The following is a 12,889-nucleotide window of genomic DNA, read 5'->3' as shown; positions in this document are numbered from 1 at the left end:
TTTGGCACTAAACAGTCTCCATATATACTTCCAGACCTTCAGACAAGTCTTGTGAGGCCTAGAGAAAAACAACCGACATGTATGTGTTCGTGAGAGTCTCACCTTTCCACAGAGGGGTCATATTAGTGTGAATCCAATGCAAAAACAGATATCTCCAGCTTAAACTGACATATTTTTATGGGGATGTTTTTATTATGCTAATTAGATTTCTGCGGGGCGGACATCGACTCTAGTGGGTTAAAGGTCAAATACAACAGCATTATTGACACTGCTCTAGAATGTGGCTATTGAAACAATTTCAGATTGATAAATTGATATTTCAATTCAATTGCATCATCTTAATCACAAGTTAATGCAAAATCTTATTTTCACATTGTGATCAAATTACACCTGAAGCCTTACAGTGCTCCATTTTCTCAATTTTCCTCAACTCCTCTATGGTTTATACTGACAGGCTTCCTGATGATGATTGATGATTTATTAGTGATTTATTACAGGCTGGGGCCTATGTGGTCCACATTACAGGCCACAGCATGGGTTCAAATCCATCCCTCTGCCCTTTGACTCATCCTCCCCCTTAGCCTTCGCGTTCCTATGCTACTGTATCCCTTGGACAACATAGTCATATACACTACATGGTATGTGGACACCTGCTCGTCGAACATCTCATTCCAAAATCATTGGCATTGATTTGGAGATGGTCCCCCCTTTGCTGCTATATAACATCCTCCACTCTTCTGGGAAGGCTTTCCACTAGAAGTTGGAACATTGCTGCGGTGACTTGCTTCCATTCAGCCACAAGAGCATTAGTGAGGTCGGGCACTGATGTTGGGCGATTAGGACTGGCTCGCAGTCGGCGTTCCAATTCATCCCAATGGTGTTCGATGGGGTTGAGGTCAGGGCTCTGTCAGACCAGTCAAGTTCCTCCACATCGATCTCGAGAAACCATTTCTGTATGGACCTCGCTTTGTGCACGGGGGCATTGTCATGCTGAAACAGGAAAGGGCCTTCCCCAAACTGTTGCCACAAAGTTGGAAGCACAGAATCGTCTAGAATGTCATCGTACGCGGTAGCGTTAAGATTTCCTTCACTGGAACTAAAAAGCCTAGCCCGAACCATGAAAAACAGCCTCAGACCATTAGAAGAAGGCAGTGGGAAGGTAGGCCCCTAAATGGCAGATAATACAAAGAAAGAAGACGAGTAGGCGGCCGGTACGTTGCAATAAACTTTAGTGAACTCTTAACAGTAAATATTTACAAAATAATACATATGGGAGGATATCAGGATGCACAACTACAACGCGTTTCGACTACTAGAATCTTCCTCAGGCAGCGTTGTGAAATTATTTTATGTTGTATTATTCCAACCTCATACTGTAGATTATATTTATACAACATTTTGACTGCACTGGGCCTTTCCAACCATGGGTCTGCTGCAGGTGCCTGACATTTCACTTCATCTCTACTTCCCCTCATGTGGCAATTGAACGCAAGCTTCACAAAAAAAAATGCATAGTTAAAAAATGTCTAGCCTGTTTATCTATGGGTAACAGGGTTGAGGTGTTATGCTCGACTCGCTCATTTTCCCACCAAAAAACACCAGAAATTTGCCATAAAGAGTAGAAACAGCTCACCTGCTTTTGCTATATGATTTGACTATTAGATGTTCAATGTTTCTTTTGAAAATATTTAAAAAACAAGAGTTCAGTTCACATACCAGGGTTGACCTTAAAATGAGGGCAGGTAGCTTAGTGGTTAAGAGCGTTGTGCCAGTAACTGAAAGGTCGCTGGTTCTAATCCCTGAGCCAACTAGGTGAAAAATCTGTTGATGTGCTCTTGAGCAAGGCACTTAACCCTAATTGCTCCTGTAAGTTACTCTGGATAAGAGTGTCTGCTAAATGACTTTAAAAAACAAAATAATTACGGCTTTGAAATGATGGTGAAACTTTACTTGGCGATACTTTCTTTGTTCCCATTTCGGAAGGGACAGGTGTCTTATAAACATATTTGTCCAGTTGCAGGTGGAACTCCGATAACAAGGACATATTCAGAAATATATTAAATCCACGTTTTGTACCGAGTTAGAAATGGCATGTGTGTGTGTAAATCTTTGTTTGTGTTGTTTGGCTCGCACTCTGGCTGCAGTGCTTAGAAATGACTAGTTCCTGCAAAGATGCTGGGAAATGCGAGATATGGCTATCACAAGCTAAAATAATTAGCTAATGATGATAGTCATTTCATTTGATATCAGCTACCTCCTCCCAGCTTTCCCATCTTTCCAAAACAGTAGGCTACTATTGTATCTCTTTAATAAAGCTCAATAAATGCGAAAGGAGTGGCAGTCCCACTACTTTAAAAAAGATGTAGACTATAGGCTGGATAATGTTTTATGTATGAGCCGGTCGCCGGGGGACACGAGTGTATCACCGGCTGGGTATATTATAATATGTTTGGATGCCAGAAGACAAATGACATCAGGAATAATAGCGCCATCTGGCGGACATTTGGGCTGAGGCTGGAGCAGGAGGCGGAAAGGGATAACGTGCAAACATTTTGGTTTTAGGGCCTGCTATCAAAATAATGGTAGGAGTGGATTTACAGAAGGTCTTACAAAACAAACAAACAAACAAACAATGGACAAAAATGAATCTCTGCAAATAAATAAAAAATAGATCTGATATCAATCCAAAATCTGAATCTGGCCCAAGAAATAGACTATGTGCACTGTGAAGACAAAATACAGCCTACCCATGTGGACGCTCTCCCCATCAGGGCTTCCCGAAGTCAAACATGAACACTGGCAAAGCCAGATAGAAATACATGTACCTCAGTGGAGGCTCCTCAGAGGAGGAAGTGGAGGACCATCCTCAGTGAATTTCATAACATGTAAAATAGTGAAACTTTAAAAAGTTATCCTTTTTAGATAAAACTGTACGAAATATAATCACGTCACCAAATAATTTATTAAAACACACTGTTTTGAAATGAAGGTCTACAGTAGCCTCAACAGTACTCTCTGGGGTAGCACCATGGTGTAGCCGGAGGACAGCTAGTGTCCGTCCTCCTCTTGGTACATTGACTTCAATACAAAACCTAGGAGGCTCATGGTTCTCACCCCCTTCCATAGACTTACACAGTAATTATGACAACTTCCGGAGGATGTCCAACCTATCAGAGCTCTTGCAGAATTTAGGGGCTCCCGAGTGGCGCAGCGGTCTAAGGCACTGCATCTCAGTGCTTGAGGTGTCACTACAGACCCCCTGGTTCGATTCCAGGCTGTATCACAACTGGCTGTGATTGGGAGTCCCATAGGGCGGCGCACAATTGGCCCAGCATCGTCCGGGTTTGGCCGGTGTAGGCCGTCATTGTAAATAAGAATTTGTTCTTAACTGACTTGCCTAGTTAAATAAAGGTATAAAAAGAATGAATTGAAATGTTGTCCACCCAATCAAAGGATCAGAGAATTAATCTTGTACTGAAATCATAAGCTACAGCTAGCACTGCAGTGCATAAAATGTGGTGGGTAGTTGATTCAAAGAGAGAGAAAGACAATAGTTGAACAGTTTTGAACAAATTAATTTCTTTAAAAATGAAGGAGAAGCAAGAGCGGGAGAGCTAGCTATATTTCATTGTATTTTTTTTTCACTTTCACTTAAAGATGCACTAAAAGGAAATCGCTCATTGTAGAGAATAATTGTACCATCTAAACCGCTGTGAAATATATTTTTCATAACCCCAAAATATTGTATTTTCAGCTATTTGAAGCTGGTGTACAAAACCGAAAGTAAAAGACACAAAAACGAAACATAAAAACGGGAAGCATAGAAATACCGTACATAGAATAGCTCTACCGCTTCTTAGACTTGCTTTCAATGAAAATGACATATCTATAATACACATTTTATGTGAATTTGGTTGTTTCACCCAAAAAGTTACATATTGCAGCTAGCTAGCGAATGCAGCTAGCTAGTTTAGCCTACTCAAACACCCGGCTCAAATAGAGAGGGATGCTATGTTAACTAGCTGGCTATGGCTATCCAACACTGGAACTCTTCCAAGTCAAGTTTATTGCCACCAGGGCCTGCCGGTGTAACTGCTAAACTGCTTGCTGTACACTGTACTGCATGATTGTAGTGGGTTTACTAACGCGTTAGTTCTAGTAGCTATGTTGACTATGAAGTTATCTAATATGGTGACAACGATGTAGGCCGTGTGTAGCGGTTAGCAGTTATGGTATGAAGGTTTGGCTTGGAAAGGTTTTTTCGCCAGGTCACAGAATAGCGCGTAGATGCGAGAAGGAATTATACAATGTGCAAAGAGATCATGCTGATGTGGCTGCTATGAAAGTGAACTGTGTTTGGGGGTGAACAGGGGTGTATTCATTCAGCCGATTCTGTTCAAACATTTCTTAAATGGAAGCAAACGGAACGAAACGGGAAGAAACATACCTGAATTTGTCCAACAGAAACTCTTGTTTGCAACTCTTTGGACTAATGAATCCACCCTAGATCAGCTAGATGCAGGCAAGTGTGTGCAAGGCAGTATTGAATGTGTCACTGTCTGTCACCTTGATTACAAAAAAAAAAAATCTTGACCTGTGGACCTACATTGTAAACCTTTATTCATAGGCTAGGTTGTAGCAACTTCATGATGGGTATAGGGAAAATTTGAGTATCGTGTAGTAAGTAGCCTAAATCTATCAATGTTAAACTGAGCTGGGTGAATGGAATATGAATGACAGTCATCCAATATGCTGTAATAGAAAAAGGCCATGCTAATAAATAAATAAATCGTCCTCCCTAATGTTAAACAGCACCGACCACCACTGATGTATCTTGAGGCACCCCCTGGGCAACCAACCTGGTCTCAGAGCATTTCATATTATTCTGTATGTAAATCCGAGACAATCCATTTATACCGAACAAAACAATAAACACAATTCAACAATTTCAACAATTTTACTGAGTTACAGTTCATATAAGGAAATCAGTCAATTGAAATACATTCATTAGGCCCTAACCTATGGATTTCACATGACTTGGCAGGGGCTCAGCCATGGGTGGGCCTGTGAGGGGATAGGCCCACCCACTTGGGAGCCAGGCCCACCCACTGGGTGAGTTTTCCCCACAAAGGGCTTTATTACAGACAGAAATACTCCTCAGTTTCATCAGCTGTCCGGGTGGCTGGTCTCAGACGATCCCGCAGGTGAAGAAGCCGGATGTGGAGGTCCTGGGCTTGCATATTTACATGTGGTCTGTGGTTGTGAGGCCGGTTGGACCTACTGCCAAATTCTCTAAAATGTAATTGGAGCCGGCTTGTGTTGTGTACCAAAACTTCACATTTTGGAGTGGCCTTTTATTGTCCCCGGGACAAGGTGCGCCTGTGTAATGATCATATTGTTTAATCAGCTTCTTGATATACCACACCTGTCGGATGTATTATCTTTTCAAAGGAGAAATGCTCACTAACAGGGATGTACACAAATTTGTGCCCAACATTTTTGACAAGTAAGCTTTTTGTCCATATGGAAATCTTTTATTTATATATTTTATTTCAGCTCATGAAACATGGGACCAACCCTTTACATGTTGTGTTTATATTTTTGTTCAGTATAGTAGATATGTTACGTTTCGTATGGTATGTATTAATTGGTGGATGTCCCATTACCCATTTTGTATGATATGTTACGAATTACAATAGGTTAAAGGGTTAAGCTTAGGGTTAGGGGAAGGCTTAGCTAAAAAGGGTTAAAGTTAGGGGAAGGGTTACCTAACATGCAAAGTAGTTGCAAAGAAGCTAAAAAGTTTTAAGTAGTTGAAAAGTTGCTAATTAGCTATAATGCTAAAGTTGTCTGTGATGAGATTGGAACTCGCGTTACACACCCACCCATCCACCCCAACCAACCACCCTACTTTCGTTTTTGCCTTAAATAACCATCTGTCTTATGTAACCATACCAAATGTAACATATCATACTAATTTGAGAACCAAGATTTACATTTACTATGTTACATCTAGTCTATGAGACCAGGCTGGGGAAGTTGAGACTATGTAGGCCTACTACATCAGAGCAGTTCTCCCCCCAATGGAAAATACCACGGGTTAAAATCTAAATTCAGATGTTTGCTAGGGTTATATTTAAATATTTTCCGCTTAGAGGAGTAATTTTGAAATATTCCAGAAAGTCAGACAGGTTTGGGTAACCACTTATCTTTTTAGATTTTTCTTTTTTATTTATTATTTACACAATTGAAACTTATGAAGGGGTCATATCCACTATGCTTAGTGAATAGTAAAAACAGGTCATTTTTAACTGTAAACATGTACTGCCTTTTAATGTGGCATGAACACAACCAGTCATTATGTTTTCATCTGATTGTCAAACAAATTATTTAAAAAAGTAGGCTACCTGCGCACGTTCGTCCACTAAAATAATCCCAGCATCCAAACAGTTCACTGTGCACCCGCCATTTGAAGAATGGAAAGAGACATATGTTAAAAACACAAAAAAGTGTATGACAATTCGGTGATTGTCATAATAGGTCTACTCTACGTCTTGCTGCCTGGCCAGTCATCTCTGCCTTGGCAAAATGTCAGTGTTAACTTCGAATATAATATAATTATTATAAAATTAACTCTGTCCATAAGGTGTAGATAGTAAGTATAGACCGGAAGTAGAGGCCTGGGCATTGTTGTTCACTAATTTACTCCAAGTAGGGAAAGGATGGTGGGGTTGAAAAGTAATAAAGGGGAGTATGTATATAAAAAATACAAATAAAAATAAAAAAAACATGGGGGATTGGAAGTGATGCAGACAATTACATTGATAGAAGATACAATCTATCTGCAATATTAAGCTGATCCATTCCCCCCGAAAAAAAATAAAGTAAAAAAAGTAAAAATAAAACAATAGAAAAAATAAAAATACAACTTTGAACCACTCCGCATAATCAAATCAAATCAGATTTTATTTGCCACATGAGCCGAATACAATAGGTGCAGACATTACAGTGAAATGCTTGCTTACAAGCCCTTAACCAACAATGCAGTTTTTAAAAGAAAAAATGTAAAATAATTTTTTTTTAATTTTAGAAAAATAAAAAATAAAAGCAAATAGCTAAAGAGCAGTAATAAAACAAAATAGCAGTAGGGAGGCTATATACAGGGGGGTACCGGTACAGAGTCAATGTGCGGGGGCACCGGCTAGTCGAGGTAATTGAGGTAATATGTACATGTGGGTAGAGTTAAAGTGACTATGCATAAATAGTAAACAGAGTAGCAGCAGCGTAAAAGAGGGGGATGGGGTGGGGGGGGGGGGGGGGGGCAGTGCAAATAGCCATGATTAGCTGTTCAGGAGTCTTATGGCTTGGGGGTAGAAGCTGTTGAGAAGCCTTTTGGACCTAGACTTGGCGTTCCGGTACCGCTTGCCGTGCGGTAGCAGAGAGAACAGTCTATGACTAGGGTGGCTTGAGTCTTTGATAATTTTTAGGGCCTTTCTCTGACACCGCCTGGTATAGAGGTCCTGGATGGCAGGAAGCTTGACCCCAGTGAGGTACTGGGCCGTACGCACTACCCTCTGTAGTGCCTTGCGGTCGGAGGCCGAGCAGTTGCCATACCAGGCGGTGATGCAACCAGTCAGGATGCTCTCGATGGTGCAGCTGTAGAACTTTTTGAGGATCTGAGGACCCATGCCAAATCTTTTCAGTCTCCTGAGGGGGAATAGGTTTTGTCATGCCCTCTTCACGACTGTCTTGGTGTGTTTGGACCATGCGTATAGCACACGTTTTTAAGTCCATTCGCTCATTTCTATTGCGCCTGACAGACAGTGATGATAAATTATTGTGTAATAGCTTACAGTTTTCATGCCATCTTTGTTTAAATTATTGTGATGGGCTCATGCTTTACCGGTATGGCGTACTGCCACTATTTATTTTGCTGGTATTCGGTACCGGGCAACACCATAACCTCAACAAGCAGGGATAAATATGAACAATTAACTGGTTAAAACATCCTTTATTAGCTGAAAGCTAAAATAAACGTTGAAGCAGACTATCATACATCACATAATATTCACAGGCCTTTCTCAATCAAACCGGTGTACATTTTCAATCTCATCAAACAAAATAATACATTGACCAAATGACAGAACCTGTAGGGAAAAGGGGTGCACAGTTCTCGAGTATCGGCGAGTATTCTTGTACACTAGTGATGCGTGCAGTGTTGCCAACTCCTCAGTAAGGAAAGTAGCTATTGGCTGTCCTAAAAGTGTCTAGAAGTCGCTAAATGATGTCATCACCTAATTTGCATAATTGGCCATGTGCATGTAATTGTGATGGACGCTGTAGGAGAGAGGAATAACATTGTGGGAGAGACAAAAAGTGAGTAAAAAACACCCTACATTTACATCCAGCCAACGGCGGCTTCCCGCATGCGTGATTCATTTGCAGTCTGGACGCGGACGGGTGAACATCTCCTGCTCTGACTGCAGCTGGGAGGGACTGCTGCGCGAGGACTGGGCCGCCTGTGAGTGCTTTGGGACGGTGCTAGGGCCCACGGCAGCACCCGCTGCTCGTTGAGAAGAGTAAGAACGATATGTGCTTTCACGTCAGTCTCCAAAAGTATCCAATAACACCAGAAAAAGTCACTAGATTTGTCGCTAGTCACTTTTTTGAAAGTGTGTCGCTAGAGGGGTCTGAAAACTCTCTAAATATAGCGACTTGGTCGCTAAGTTGGCAACACTGGATGCGTGGTTGACTCATAACCCGCAGTCTCCGCAGTGTTGATTTAGGGTAATGAAATATTGTGTGGATGAAGGTTGTTGAAACAGTACATAAAAAAACATCCATAAATGTATAATTCTTGTGCAATTTATATCTATAGGCCACATTGAGGTTTTTCTTGTATTATTTTCTGTCTCTCTGACATTAGTGTGTAAGCTTAAGGGCAGGGGTGTTAAACTCATTCCATGGAGGGCCTAGTCTCTGCAGGTTTTAGATTTTTCCTTTCTATTAAGCCCTATAGACAACCAGGTGTGGGGAGTTCCTTACTAATTAGCGACCTTAATTCATCAATCAAGTACAAGGGAGGAGCAAAAACTTGCAGACACTCAGCCCTCTGTGGAATGAGTTTGATGCCTGTGCTTTAGGGCCTAACTTTAGGCCTACATGCATGAAATAGCCTACACGCCAATCGTAAAAACAATGTTTGGGAACGGGCAGAAAAGGTTAATGTTGATCCACTGAGGCAAAAAGGACAATGTCTGAGTTTAAGACGATAAGAGAAAAGCTACGAAATGGGGAGTTTAAAATAAATAGAAGAGAGGGCCAGAAAAATAATGTTTGGGAAAGATTTGGTGAAGTGGTAAAAGAGGATGATAGCAGTACAGTACCTACAGTGGGGAAAAAAAGTATTTAGTCAGCCACCAATTGTGCAAGTTCTCCCACTTAAAAAGATGAGAGAGGCCTGTAATTTTCATCATAGGTACACGTCAACTATGACAGACAAATTGAGGAAAAAAAATCCAGAAAATCACATTGTAGGATTTTTAATGAATTTATTTGCAAATTATGGTGGAAAATAAGTATTTGGTCACCTACAAACAAGCAAGATTTCTGGCTCTCACAGACCTGTAACTTCTTCTTTAAGAGGCTCCTCTGTCCTCCACTCGTTACCTGTATTAAATGGCACCTGTTTGAACTTGTTATCAGTATAAAAGACACCTGTCCACAACCTCAAACAGACACACTCCAAACTCCACTATGGCCAAGACCAAAGAGCTGTCAAAGGACACCAGAAACAAAATTGTAGACCTGCACCAGGCTGGGAAGACTGAATATGCAATAGGTAAGCAGCTTGGTTTGAAGAAATCAACTGTGGGAGCAATTATTAGGAAATGGAAGACATACAAGACCACTGATAATCTCCCTCGATCTGGGGCTCCACGCAAGATCTCACCCAGTGGGGTCAAAATGATCACAAGAACGGTGAGCAAAAATCCCAGAACCACACGGGGGGACCTAGTGAATGACCTGCAGAGAGCTGGGACCAAAGTAACAAAGCCTACCATCAGTAACACACTACGCCGCCAGGGACTCAAATCCTGCAGTGCCAGACGTGTCCCCCTGCTTAAGCCAGTACATGTCCAGGCCCGTCTGAAGTTTGCTAGAGTGCATTTGGATGATCCAGAAGAGGATTGGGAGAATGTCATATGGTCAGATGAAACCAAAATAGAACTTTTTGGTAAAAACTCAACTCGTCGTGTTTGGAGGACAAAGAATGCTGAGTTGCATCCAAAGAACACCATACCTACTGTGAAGCATGGGGGTGGAAACATCATGCTTTGGGGCTGTTTTTCTGCAAAGGGACCAGGACGACTGATCCGTGTAAAGGAAAGATTCGTAAGAAGCATTTCAAGGTCCTGGAGTGGCCTAGCCAGTCTCCAGATCTCAACCCCATAGAAAATCTTTGGAGGGAGTTGAAAGTCTGTGTTGCCCAGCGACAGCCCCAAAACATCACTGCTCTAGAGGAGATCTGCATGGAGGAATGGGCCAAAATACCAGCAACAGTGTATGAAAACCTTGTGAAGACTTACAGAAAACGTTTGACCTGTGTCATTGCCAACAAAGGGTATATAACAAAGTATTGAGAAACTTTTGTTATTGACCAAATACTTATTTTCCACCATAATTTGCAAATAAATTCATGAAAAATCCTACAATGTGATTTTCTGGATTTTTTTTTCTCATTTTGTCTGTCATAGTTGACGTGTACCTATGATGAAAATTACAGGCCTCTCATCTTTTTAAGTGGGAGAACTTCCACAATTGGTGGCTGACTAAATACTTTTTTTCCCCACTGTATATGTTTTGGTTGAGGATAGGGGTTTTTGTTTTTATAAGGAAATACGTAAGTTAAGGTTAAAAAATCTTATGAGTCTCCGTTGGTGAGAACGTTAATAATTGTTAACTATATATGAGCCCCCTGGAAGGACGTTAAGGTTAAAAATCTTATGAGTCTCTATAAAAAGAGAACGTTTACTAACTATTAGAATATCATGAGCCTAAAGGGAGGAGTTTTAACAGTGTATAGAGATGTTTTGTAATGGATAAGAAAATAACTATAAAATCTGCAGATTAGGATAAGTGAAGTTAAGAAACTTCAAAGTAGGATTTGTGTTTTATGTTTTATGTTGGTTTGTGAGTTCTGTTAAGTGTTACTGTTTGTCTATGAGGGGAAAGAGAGGAAGTACAGCGGGACTGTCTACTTTCTGTTGTCTAGCTGGGAGAGAGCTGGGAGAGAGCTCCCTCCACTCTGAAATCGCACTGGTGAATGTACTACGCATGCGTGTGATTTTATGACTTTAGAGTTACGTAGAGCAAATATGCCACTCCCCTGCCTGCACTGAGCTGCTGGGAGACGCAGACTCAGAGCAGACAGAGAGAGAGGAGAAAGATTTAGACACTAATAGTGTATTCTGTTTGTTAAATTGGCTGTTGTTTAACGATGAAACTGTTTTCTTGAGACCTATCGAATTGATAAACTAGAGATATGTTGACGGATTAAAAATAAATAAAATAAAATGTTATTGAGCTATCTATAAATATTCCTGAGTTAAGTTGTTTGCTTATTTTTTAGCGCGAATGTGAACGGAGGAATATTGAATGGTTGAAATAACTCAGTGAGTGCATAAACTACTAAATTCTTGTCTGTTTCTTTGTTCTTTTGTGATATGAGAGATGATAAGAAGGAGGAGACAGAGAGAGAGAGGAAGTGCTGACGAGTGCATCATGCGACAGAGTGTGCTGCAACGGATCAAGTCAAATCAAGGTTAGTACTGTTCTATTCACAAAACTTACCTTCCCATTTTGGGTGCCTAGCATATTTGATGTTATGGACTTGGCAACAGACTGATCAATTGATGAAAATAAGAATTGCATTTTGGAGTTTTTGTGCATGAGTGGGTTTGATTAGAGTTGAGGGGGAAATCAAGCATTGAAATTATTCTGTAAAATTAAGGTTATTGGGTGCTTATTAAGCAATTGGTTTGTGAGTGCTGTAGTGTTGCTGGATTATAGGTCTTTATTTTTTGGATTGCTCTGAAGTTGACTACTTTCATTTACTTTCCTGATCGGATGTGGTAAGATTGCCACTAATCAATAATTTGGTAAAATAAAATAAATTGATACAAATAAATAAATTGATGAATAAATTAATTGATTAATTAATTAATTTGGGGAAGAAGAAAAAAATTAAAAAAAATAAAAATAAAGAGGGAAACCATAAGCTATATAGTCTAAAATAATAACATAATTCACAATAAAGGAATATAAAAGAGTTGTTACAAGGGGGGAAAAGGACATCAAAACTATGAAAGTAATTACTCCTGTTGATGTATTAGAAAATAGTAATCCTTTAGTTAATGGTATTGCAAGGTTATCTGGAAAAGGGAATAAACGTTAGCATGATATTGAACAACCATGGCCAGTGGAAGGGACTCTTAACCCTGACGTCATCAACATAATGAAAGTGATTGAATAATAGAGAGAGGACAAGCAGAAACGACCATAAAGATGAATCCAAAACTCCAAAAGTAGGAAGAAAACGAGATGTCTGGAAACTAAGGGTGGAGTGAGGTTCAGGAAGATGGAACTTGAAGATGATGATGATGATGATGATGATCAGAGTGATTGAGAGGAGATCATGGGTGGATATGACTCTGTGATCAGAAGGAGGTTGGCCAGAGCGGAAAGAAGGGGTGATGGATGTTTGAAGAAGAAGAATACAAGATATTCTAGTTCTGATGAAAGCGAAGATGAAGACAGCGATAAAGATTTGGAGATTAAAGGTGCTTCATATTCAAGAGGATTTTATCCTACAATGACTAGCACAGAA

The sequence above is a fragment of the Coregonus lavaretus genome (genome assembly GCF_964263955.1).
Source record: "Coregonus lavaretus genome assembly, chromosome: 2".
Taxonomy (NCBI): domain Eukaryota; kingdom Metazoa; phylum Chordata; class Actinopteri; order Salmoniformes; family Salmonidae; genus Coregonus; species Coregonus lavaretus.
The sequence above is the reverse complement of the archived record's forward strand: the minus strand, read 5'-3'. Positions refer to the sequence as shown.